The sequence below is a fragment of the Marmota monax genome, unplaced genomic scaffold, assembly GCF_021218885.2.
Source record: "Marmota monax isolate L192 unplaced genomic scaffold, Marmota_monax_Labrador192_F-V1.1 WCK01_AAM20220418_F8-fsc00003, whole genome shotgun sequence".
NCBI classification, from domain to species: Eukaryota; Metazoa; Chordata; class Mammalia; order Rodentia; family Sciuridae; genus Marmota; species Marmota monax.
In genome coordinates, this window is record NW_026694084.1 from 33,856,295 (window position 1) to 33,868,887 (window position 12,593).

A 12,593-nucleotide genomic window follows, 5' to 3' on the forward strand; every position below is an offset into this window, starting at 1 on the left:
TCCAGGGACCCTGGCTTAAGCAGCCCCTGAATGCCTAGGTAGCTGAGCATGTTGAAAAACTTCCTAAACCTCTTTATAAAATAAGGGTGCCCCACTGGTCTCTTCTCAAGAGAATTTTTACTTTTACTTCCTTGAATCTGAGAGGTGTGTGGTCTTGCCAATTCCTAAAATGACCTCAACTCAAGCCATCTTCCTCATTGTTTATGGGCAGTATCCTTAGCATTTCTTTAGTGGTGGTAATTAAGTCTTTAACAACTACAACTTCCTTAGCCCCAGCTTTACTCCTGCCTTTCAAGTCCAAGTTTTTCAAATATTTCTGCTCTGCTTTCTGCTCCTGAATATCACAATAAACTTGGCTAAAAGCCACCAGCAATATCTATGCCACTGCCTAAATACTATGCTGTCTAGAAATTTCTTCCACCAGATAAACAAATTGATATCAACTTTTGATTCAGAAAGTCTCAGGACACTGGCAAAATCAGACAACTTCTCAGCCAGAAGACGACGTGGATGGCCTCCAGTCCGATTACCAATAGAGTCCTCTTCCTGTGAACCACTTGAACCCTGTTTTTACTGTGCACAGTTCTGTTGGCCTTCTGGTCTTCTAAGCTCCCACCAAGAACATCTACTAAGTTTCACTTAAAACTAAAGCTTTTCCAGCTTCATCATTAACTTTTCCCAAATCCTCCAACAAATTCCAAAAAGCTCCAAAAGCTTCTGAACCACATGGTCAGGTTAGTCACAGCAACAACCTCACTTCTTGATACAAATTTCTCATTAGTCAGGGTTCTCTAGAGGAATAGAACCAACAGGTTATATGTGGTGTGTGTGTGTGTGTGTGTGTGTGTGTACATATATACAAATATATATGATCATAAAAAAGGGATTTATTAGATTGGCTTACAAATCAGAAGCTGGAGAGTCCCACAATGGCTGTCTGTAGGCTGGGGAGCTGATGCTGGAGCCTCAGAACAAGAAGGATCAATGATGCCACCCCAATCTGGGTCCAAAGGCTTGGAAACTCTGTGGAGATTTACCTGTTCTCAGGTGATCACAGCATCGATCAAGAGTCTACTGAAGAAGAATCAAGCTTGCATCTGCTACTGCTTCCAATTTCTATTACGTTCAAAATTTTGACCTCTTGGACAGTGCTGCCAATTCTTAAAGTGGGTCTCCTCTTCCATTTGCTATCACATATGCCAATCATTCCTAGAAACACCCTCATTGACACAGCCAGAAGCCTCTTAATCTTAGGCCTCTATATCCAATCAAGTTGTCAATTCAGATTAGCAATTACAACATCCATTCCTGCCATAAAAACAGAAAGAATTAACAGGAAGACTACACCACACCTATGATCTAAATCACTCACATGGGCTGTGGATGTGGCTCAAGCGGTAGCGTGCTCACTTGGCATGCGTGCAGCCCGGGTTCGATCCTCAGCACCACATACAAACGAAGATGTTGTGTCCGCCGGAAAAAAACTAGAAAATAAATTTTTAAAAATAAATAGATAAATAAATCACTCACATACCCCTTTAAGTGAAGAAGAGCAATCACAGAGGATATATCCCACAGAACCTGCTGTATATAACACAATCACCAGATATACAAGAAGAACCCCATTTATTTGAGACCTACCGGAAAAGCAGAATCCTCAAGCTCTCTCTCTCCGCCCCCTCTCTCTCTCTCACACACACATACACACACACACACACACACAAAACAAAACAAAAAAAAAACACCATATCAAAACACACCACTAATCATCATCAAAGAACTATCAGGGAAAATATACCACAAAGCCCACTTGGAAGTATATGGAAAGATTTACAAGAACATAATATCCTTTTATTAATATATTTTTTTGTAGATGGACAGAGTATCTTTATTTTATTTACTTATTTATTTTTACGTGGTGCCAAGGATCAAACCCAGTGCCTCACCCATGCAAGGCAAGTGCTCTAACACTGGGCTACAACCCCAGCCCAAGAACCTAATATCTTAATGCAAGATAAGGCTTTGCCCTAAAAATACCCACATGTTGAAGTAGCACAGATGAGGCTAGACACCAAGGAACTAGCAGGAAGCAGGTTTGTTGACTGCAGGGTTCAGAGGAGGCTCTCACCTAAGAATTCTTCCTCTGAACACCAGATCCAGAAAGTTTTAGAATTTTATACCCAGTATGTAGGGGAAGGGCCTCAGAGGTTCACAATCTGCAGAAGTTCACCTAAAAGTAGGTTTATTCTATTGCACTGGGCAATCTGGATATAACCCAGGTCGAGATACAAAAATAAACCAAGGACATTATGTGCAAAAATCAATACCTGGGAAAGGAGGAGTTCCCCGCCCCCACCCCTACCCCAGCTGGTTTCCTAGGAACCTAATTTGCACAATTTCCTCTTATCTTTGGGTTGTAAAGGACTTTCCCTAGGATCTAACTACTTTTCTTGTAAACAACCCTGTGAAGGCTCCCCACCCAAAGCCTCATAAAAGGATCTTGTGTTCCCTTATCACATTCTGCTTTTGTAAACAAAATTCCCACCTGAGAACTTTCACAATCAATATATCATTTTAGACTAGAAAATTTACAACACTAGATAGCCCATAAATGTTGTGAAAAATTAGTAAAGGGGTGCTCAGCATCTAGAGTGCTAATTCCCTTCAGTCCCACAGCCAATTTTAGTAATTGTGTGACAGAGAAATAGAAAATAGGAAGCTTAAATACATTGAATTCTTTTGCAGAGATTCTTGCTGATAGTCTAAGAACAATTATGGTGAGGGTCTCTGGAGAAGCCTAATTAAGATTTTCTGTAGAGAAAGTGTGCCACTATAATGAAGAGTGGAAGAGAATTCCATTTCAACAAATGCATAAAATACAATATGGCAATACAAGAAAACAAAAAAACTAGGTGACCTTATGTCTCCTGAAGTCCATAATTCACCAGCAACTGATTCCAAAGATATAGACACTGATGAAATGCCAGATAAATAATTCAAAAGAATGATTACAAAAGTGATAAATTAATTCCAAGAGAACACAGAAAAATAATTAAATGAATTAAGGGAGTCAGTACAGGATATGAATGAGAATTTCAATACGGAGACAGAGATACTGAAAAAGAACCAGACAGAAAGTTTGGAAATGAGAGGCATAATAAATCAAATAAAATATTCAATTGAAAGCCTCTCTAATAAAGTAGACCATGCTCAAGAATTAATCTCAGAACTACAAGACAAAATGGTCAGCCTTGAACACTCAGACAGTATTAAAGAAAAGAAGTAACTATGACCATAATATATAAGATCACTAGGGCAACATAAAGAGACCAAATTTAAGAATCATTGGAATTGAAAGGGGTCTGTGAAATTCAACTAATGGGATGAATAACCTCTTCAAGGAAATAGTAACAGAAAATTTTCCAAACATTGAGAATGAGATAGACATTCAGGTACAGGAAGTATTCAGAACTCCATATAAATAAGATATTTAAAAAAAAAAAAAGAATCTCTTTATGACATATTATGACTAAAATATCTAACACAAAAAACAAAGATAGAATTTTTAAAGTCTCCAAAGAAAAATGTCAGGTCTCATTAGAGGCAACTCAATCAGAATACTTCTGATTTCTCAGCACAAACTCTAACTTCCATGACAGCTGGAAATGAAAGGTTTCAAGCTCTGAAAGAAAATAACTGTCAATCAAGAGTGCTATTTCTAGCAAAGCTAACTTTCAGAATTTAAGAAGATATAAAAAAAAATCCAAGGTAAGTAGAAGTGAAAAGAATTCATGACTACTATGTTGGCACTACAGAAAATACTTAAGGAAATACTAGAAATGGAAGAACTCAAAACCAAGCCTCAGGGCTCACAAATGGACAAATCTCATTGGAAAAGAGGCTAAGGAATGAGAAACAAATTAAATATTAGACCAAATTAAACATTAGAAATAAAACAAAATGTCAGGAATCAATAAATATCTTTCTTTAGTGGCATTGAATGTGAATGGCTTCAACTATCCAATTTAGAGACATAGACTGGCAGAATGAGTTAAAAAGCAAAGCCCAACTATATATTGTTTGCAAGAGACTCTACATACAGGCAAGGACAGCCACATGCTGAATATACAATAATACAAAGGATCAATGATCTGAAGAGTTGGTTCTTTGAAAAGATAAAAACGATTGATAAACAGTTAGCTAGACTAACCAAAAAAATTATTTGAAAATATTCTGAAAACTTATACTCCAACAAATTGGAAAATCTGGAAGAAGTGGATACATTCCTAGACATGTTGACCTGCCAAAATTGAAACAAGGAAACAGAAAACTTAAGTTAACCAATAACTAGCAATGAGACAGAAGCAGTAATAAAAAGCCTTCCAACAAAGAAAAGCCCAGGACCAGATGGATTTTTAGCTATCTTGTACATGACCTTTTGAATAAGAATTAATGTCAATGCTCCTCAAATTATTCCATGAAATATAAAAAGAAGGAACATTTATAAATTCATTCTATGAAACCAGTATTACGTTCACATCAAAATCAAATAAGGACACATCAAAGAATGAAAACTACAAACAAATATCCCTGTTGAATTTAGATTCAAAACTTCTTAAGCAAATATCAGTAACTTGGATTCAACAACATATTAGTAATATTATACTTCATGACAAAATTGGTTTTATTCCAGAGTGACAAGAATGGTTTAATACATGCAAATCAATAATTATAATTCACCACATAAATATAATTAAGGACAAAAATCACAATGATCTCAATAGATGCAGAGAAATACTTTGACAAAATTCAGCACCCATTCAAGATAAAATCACTGAATAAACTAGGAATAGAAGGAATTTACCTCAACATTATAAAGGCTATATGATAAGCCCAAAGCCAACATCATAGTGACTGAGAAAAACTGAAAGCATTTTCTTTAAAATTCAGAACAAAGATGACTGCTCTCACACTCCTATTCAATGAAGTACTAGAAATTCTAGCCAGAGCAACTAGGCAAGAGAAGGAAATAAAAAAAAGACAAAAATAGAAAAAGAAGAAGTCAAATGATCACTGTTTGCAGATGGTATGGATCTATAATTAGAAGAGCTTAAAAAGCTCACAAAAAGACTGCTGGACATAGCAAATTCAGTAAACATTTACAAAATCCATTGATTTACAAAATCAATGGAGAAAAATTGAAAGCATTCCCTCAAAAAAACTGGAACAAGACAGGGATGCCCTCTTTCACCACTTCTATTTAACATAGTTCTTGAAACACTGGCCAGAGCATGTAGACACACAAAAGAAATTAAAAGGATACGGATAAGAAAAGAAGAACTCAAATTAGCACTATTTGCTGATGATATGATTCTATATCTAGGAGACCCAAGAAATTCCACTAGAAAACTCCTAGAACTAATAAATGAATTTAGCAAAGTAGCAGGATATAAAATCAACACCCATAAATCAAAGGCATTTCTGTATATCAGTGACAAATCCTCTGAAAGGGAAATGAGGAAAACTACCCCATTTACAATAGAATAAAAAAAAATAAAATACTTGGGAATCAACCTAATGAAAGAGGTAAAAGACCTCTACAACAAAAACTACAGAACTCTAAAGAAAGAAATTAAAGAAGACCTTAGAAGATGGAAAGATCTCACTTGTTCTTGAACAGGCAGAATTAATATTTTCAAAATCACCATACTACCAAAACCACTATACAGATTTAATGCAATTCTGATCAAAATCCCAATGACAATCCTCATAAAAATAGAAAAAGCAATCATGAAATTCATCTGGAAACGTAAAGCAATCCTTAGCAAGAAGAGTGAAGCAGGTGGCATCAGTATGCCAGACCTTAAACTATACTACAGAGCAGTAGTAACAAAAACAGCATGGTATTGGCACCAAAATTGACTTGTAGACCAATGGTACAGAATAGAGGACAAAGAAACAAACCCACGGGAATACAGTTATGTTAGACAAAGGTGCCAAAAACGTACATTGAAGAAAAGATAGCCTCTTCAAAATGGTGGTGGGAAAACTGGAAATATATATGCAACAAAATAAAATTAAACCCCTATCTCTCACAATGCAAAAAATTCAACTCAAAGTGGATCAAGGACCTAGGAATTAAACCAGAAACACTGCACCTAATAGAAGAAAAACTAGGCCCAAATGTCCATCATGTTGGATTAGGTCCTAACTTCCTTAATAATAAGATTCTTGTAGCACAAAAATTAAAATCAAGAATCAATAAACAGGGGGCTGGGGTTGTAGCTCAGTGGTGGAGCACTCACCTCACACGTGCGAGACCCTGGGTTCGATCCTCAGCACCACATAAAAATAAATAAGCAAAATAAAGGTATTGTGTCCAACTACAACTAAAAAATAAAATAAAAGAATCAATAAACAGGATGGATTCAAACTAAAAAGCTTTTTCTCAGCAAAAGAAACAATCAGTGAGGTGAAGAGAGAGCTACGGGGCTGGGGATGTGGCTCAAGCGGTGGCGTGCTCGCCTGGCATGCGTGCAGCCCGGGTTCGATCCTCAGCACCACATACAAACAAAGATGTTGTATCCGCCAAAAACTGAAAAATAAATATTAAAAAATTCTCTCTCTCTCTAAAAAAAAGAGAGAGAGAGAGAGAGCGCCTACATTTTGGGAGCAAATTTTTACCACATGCACATCACGTAGAGCACTAATCTCTAGGATATGTGAAGAACTCAAAAATCTTAACACCAAAAACACAAATAACCCAATCAATAAATGGGCCAAGGAACTGAACAGATGCTTCTCGATCAACAAATATATGAAAAAATGCTCAACATCTTTAGCAATTAGAGAAATGCAAATCAAAACTAAGATTTCATCTCATTCCAGTCAGAATAGCAGCTATTAAGAATACAAACAACAATAAGTGTTGGCAAGGATGTGGGGGAAAGGCACACTCATACATTGCTGGTGGGACTTCAAATTGGTGCAGCCAATATGGAAAGCAGTATGGAGAGTCCTGGGAATGGATCCACCATTTGACCCAGCTATCCCACTCCTCTGTGTATACCCAAAGAAATTAAAAACAGCATACTACAGGGTCACAGCCACATCAATGTTTATAGCAGCTGAATTCACACTAGGTAAACTGTGGAACCAACCTAGATGCCCTTCAGTAGATGAATGGATAAAGAAAATATGGCATATATTCACAATGGAATACTATTCAGCATTAAAAGAGAATAAAATCATAGCATTTTCAGGTAAATGGGTGGAATTGGAGAATATACTGCTAAGTGAAGTTAGCCAATCCCAAAAAAACAAAATGCCAAATGTTTTCTCTCATAATGGGGTTTGGGGTAGCATGAGAGGATTAGATGGACTCTATATAGAGCAAAGGGGAGTGTGGAGAAGGGAGACCACTAACATGCCACCTCTCCGCTTTCCCTGTCCAGGGGCACACACTGACACTATCACTGTCTGGGGCACACACATGTCCCCCCACCCACAGCCACCTCCAAGCATGGCCTGCTGAAATATTACTAGGCTTCATGTGAAGGGACCAACTTAGAGTGTCCACTAGGAGGTTGGGTGCAATCCCAACCATCTCATCACGCAAAGTCCTGCCTCTCAGCCCTTCAGGTTACCCATGAACCCACATCAAAACTCCCAAAGATAGTGAAGGCATGATCACAAACAAGGACAGCCCCAAGGCCCTGACAGCCCCATGAAGGATGTTATCTACATCTCTCCCTCTTCTACCATCCCCCAACACACAGTCCCCAACACACACCTTGGGGCTGGATGTCACATGGCAGATGGTCAGGATCAGTCAAATACCTGGGCATGATGTAGGTGCAGGGGACAGGACCAACCATCCTTCTGATGTGGAGTCCCAGCTAGCGGGCAGTCAACTCAGCTGGGGCTGAGCTGCAGGACAGGAGCACACTCCTATGTTCTCCTGCAGTGTCCTCACTGATGATCCTGGCCAAGGGAGGATCCTGGTGTCAGGACCTCCTGTGGGTGCAATAGAGGGTGGCGGGACTTCTACTCCTGTGTAGTAGGTGGACCCTGGCTTCTGGAGAAAGACCATCCACACCCAACCAGCTCTCTACTGAGGTGTAGTGGGGAGAATGGGATTCAGAGTTAGGAGAGAGGTCAGAGATGCTTGCTATTCTAGATTCAATGGTTTGGATCTAGAATATTCCCAACAGGCTCATGGGTTGAAGGCTTGATCCCCAATGCAGCAGTGTTTGGAGGTGGAGAGCTGGGGAAGTGATTGGATCATGGATAAACCCATGGATGTATTCATAGCTGGACAGACTACTGGATGAAAGCCCTAGGAGATGGGACCTCATGGTGGACATGTATCTAACTGGGGCCCAGTCCTGGAAGGGTATATTTTGTCTTCAATCCCTTCCTAGCTCTCTGCTTCTGGCCTCCACCAGTGGGGGGACAGCTTTCCTGTACCACATCTTTCCACCATGATCTCCTGCCTCATTACAGTCCCAGAAACAATGGAGGCAGCAGACCATGGAGTGAAATTTCTGAAACCACTGAGCAAAAATAAATTTTTCCTCCTTTAAGTTGTTTTTCTGAGGTATTTTTTCCCAGCAATGGAAATGGGGGCACCAGGAGATGGCGGTGCTACTGAAGATCATGGTGAATGACACACTGCTCTCAATTTGGAGAAAGTTTAAAAAGGAGCCCTATTTTCAAAAACATCATATTTTATTATAAGAGTTGAAAAACATGAGCTGAGTGAAGTTCTAGGGGAGGTTGTCTCCCAGCAGTGCCTGCATGTCACGTCCTGACCACCAGGGGGCGAGAAGGGCATCACTCTTTACATGACTTAGGACCCAGGAAAAGAATCCAACCTGTGAAGTGTACCCAGGCTGAAAACGCTGGATTCACACAGACGAACTTAACTCTCATAACAAATCAGAAAAGAAATTCATGTGCAAGATTGCCATAGAACTTGCTGTGTAACTGGAGAAAATTAGGGTCCCTCTGAATTTCAGCTCTTGGAAAGATACGGTAATTAAAAGTAAAATATTTTCTAAAACCAAAAAAAAACCCTGTCTACCAAGGTCAAAGAAAAAACTTATTATTAGATATGTTTGAAAACAGAATGTAATACACATCACAGGCAAGCAGCTAAAAGACAAACCTAACCTTTTTACACCAGCAGACCCAGAACATTCCATACATATTTTGAAGATAAGAAATATTAGTCCTCAAGTCAGAGGACTTGACAGGTCCATTTTTCAGGCAGAGTTTATCCTAGATTCATCTGGTAATTGGGATGATCTCCGGTTGGCTAATTGGCTTTTCCAGAGGAAACAAACTGTCCTATCTTCAAGACAGAAGGTAATTTTGCAGTGAGCAAGGTGTCCACCCAGCTAGCCTCTCTCTTCCAGAAACTGAGAGATTGGGCTGCTAACTCCTATGATGTTTGCATTTCAAAGAGATGGCTCCCAGGTCCTTGAGAAAGTCATTCCTGGGCCCTCCAGCTGTTAAGTGGCCTATATAGGTTGAATTTATGTACATTTCAAAGAGAGGAGAAATTATCTATAAATTTGTGCTATAAGAAAAAGGAGGCTGGGGGACTCTCTTCCCCTGTGTTCAAGTGGGAGAGTTAATCTTATTTTTAATTGGTCTTTACTCAGTAAAATGAGACTTCTCTCCTGAGCTGACCTGAGGAAGGGAGGTAAGTGTCCAACGGTGGTTGACACCAAGGTCATTTTTCCCAGTGGGGTTCTGGTTTGGCTTGCAGGTTTCCACCTACATCAATGTGCCTGGCAGTTCAGTGGGACTGGGAGGTTGATCAGGTGATCAGGCCAGAAGGTATGGATGGTTCCTCCAATGTTGGCCCCTAACCTCCTTTGCTACATTCCAGAAAAAGTGAACTGGAAAGTTATTAAATATGTTTGGTATGCCCTTACACTCTGGCCCTTCTCTGTCCTTTAGGCTCCTTTGGCTCATGAATTCCCAACCGTCATTCTATAGTTTAACAGAGCTATTCTTCCTTGCAAGACTCAGTGTTCTCTCTGTATTCTTGCATTGCTGTGTCAATTTGGGATGGGAAATAGCCCAGTTTTCTTCATATGGCCCATAATTTTCAGCAACACAAATATCCAGATTCTTGATACACAAAGGTCAGAAAAAGGGTGGGGAGAGAGAGCAGGTGCCAAAACATTGGAATTTCTGGATTTTTCAAAGGTTCCTGGAGAGTTCAGGATAGAAGCTCAAATCAGAAACGCCCAGGGGAAAATTGGGAAAGCCATTTCAGGAATGCACAAAAGGACAAATAACTCTTACAGAAGGCAGGAAGCCAAGGGCTCCATTAGAGACTCAGAGAGACGTCAGAGTCATGTCCATCTGGAGCAATCAGTGCATACCAGGCCTCCTGTCTGTCCAGGGCTTCATGTTGTTCGCTTCCCGTAGTTCTTCAGGGGCAAGCAGGATAATGCAATTCAGATAGTATGTGACTGACACCTGTGTCCTCCAGATGCATAGCAACTAACCACCTATGGAACTGACCACCTGAAATGGAGCTAGTTCCAACTGAGAAGAGCTGTGAGACTAAAATGCATACTTGGCTTTGGAGATTTTATACAAAAAAATATAAAGGGCATTATGTATTTTTATATCAATAAAGTGTTAAAACAATATTGTAATATATTGGGTGTAGTTAAGATATATTTATTACATGCATATGTTGCATAAGTTCTTCTGTTAACTTTTACTTTTTTAATATAGCTACTAGAGAATTTTAAATTACATTTTTTATTGGGTAGAATTCATTTAGAGTAAAAGAAAACAGCTTGGCACGATGGAACACGCCTGTAATCCCAGCGACTAGGGAGGCTGAGGCAAGAGCATCACAAGTGCCAGGTCAGCCTCAGCAACTTAGTGAGACCCTGCCCCCAATTTTTTTAAATTGTTTTAAAGGATGAAGGTATAGCTCAGTGATATAGTATCCTTGGGTTTAATCCCCAGTATTGATTTTTTTTTCAAAAGGGAATAAAATAAAACAAAAAGTGCACACTTTGGCACTGCTATGTGACTTTAGTTGTATCTCTCAACAACTGTGTTCCTTTATAATAGAGATCATCTTCATAATGCTGCTTCATTCAGCTGACTCAGTAGGAGAGTATGGTCTGGGAATTTTAATGTAACTGTGGATGTGAAAATCAAGGCAAAGTATAAGGTGTGATTCAAATGGGTTTGTCAGTAATCGACCATGGGTTTACTTCCCTTCCTCACCCACCAATTAATGGTATCATTCTGGAACATTCTCTCCTTGCCTTCTTCTTCCCAATGAGAATAATGACAGGCACATTAGGTGCATGAAGATACTCCAAGCCTTCGCAATGAGACTCTGGTGAAGATATCTTATAGATGCCCACAAATCCCCTTCCTTTTCTGGGTTTTAAACCTTTAGTCATAAAACCTTGAAACCTTCCTGGACTTTTCCCTGCTTCCTCCTCCCACTAAGAGTCGACTTTTTGCTGGGATGGGGCTGTGGGATGAGAAAAGCAGGATAAGAAAGGAAATGTCTCAAGATTCTGTTTAAGAAAAATATGTGTAAGGATGTTGTACTAAATTGAATCATGTTCTCTAAAAGATATGCATCCATTAGGAATCTCAGAATGTGACTTATTCAGAAATAGAGTCTTTGAAGATATAGTTAGATTAAAATGAGATCTGGCTGAAGACTCTCTCCTTAGCCACACTTTAGCTAGACTCCTCTGAGTCCTTCTCCAACTAAGCCTCAACCTGTGACTTCCATGTCTGTCTAGCACCACCCAAGTCAAGCAAGAATCCTGCTGAGTCAGTTCATCCCAAAACCCCATACTCAATATCTGAGCACACTTGACTCAAAATCTAGCCGTCCTCAGAGCACAAGAAGAAGACTACCACTAAATAGAGAAGAGAGGTGGGAGGGAAAAAGAGGGAGAAGGGGAGTTGCACGGAAGATGGAAGGAGAACCTCATTGTTATACAGAATACATATATGATGTTGTGATGAGAAAAAGAAAAAAAAGTGTGTCACATTAGATTGGATAGAGAGAAAGGATGGGAGAGGAGGGGAGGAGTAGGGGGGATAAGAAGGGCAGCAGAATAGAATAGACAATATGATCGATGTATGAACATTCCATGTGTGTATTATATGTCAAAATACATTCTGCTGTCACGTATGACTGAAAAAAAAATAAATCATATGGTTAAAAAAAAAATCTAGCCGTCCTCATCACCCAGCATCCCCTACGTGGGCCTGAGATAGGATAGAAGAAACATGGATAGGTAGAAAGAAGACTAATAAAAGGGAAAAGAAACTTGAAATCCAAGACGCTTCATGAACACCCTCAACTTTACTCCAAGGCCTGTTTTCTTCCAGGGTTATTATTTTTTTTATTTGTTTTACTTACTTGTACATGAAAGCAGAATGCATTTCAATTCATCATACACAAATGGAGCACAACATTTCAATTCTCTGGTTGTACACAGTGTAGAGACGTACCATTCATGCAATCATACATGTACCTAGGGTAATGATGTCCATTTCATTCCACCATATTTCCTATCCCC

At 39.3% G+C, this 12,593-nt stretch overlaps 1 long non-coding RNA gene across 1 annotated transcript; it reads right to left on the bottom strand.

The window, feature by feature from the left end:
- Nucleotides 1–891: 891 nt before the first annotated feature.
- Nucleotides 892–2,219, bottom strand: LOC131424954 (uncharacterized). The gene is made up of 3 exons (XR_009228656.1): nucleotides 2,042–2,219; nucleotides 1,373–1,484; nucleotides 892–1,023 (listed from the first exon to the last, which is right to left on the bottom strand). It is a non-coding gene; the product is annotated as an uncharacterized LOC131424954 (long non-coding RNA).
- Nucleotides 2,220–12,593: the final 10,374 nt, after the last annotated feature.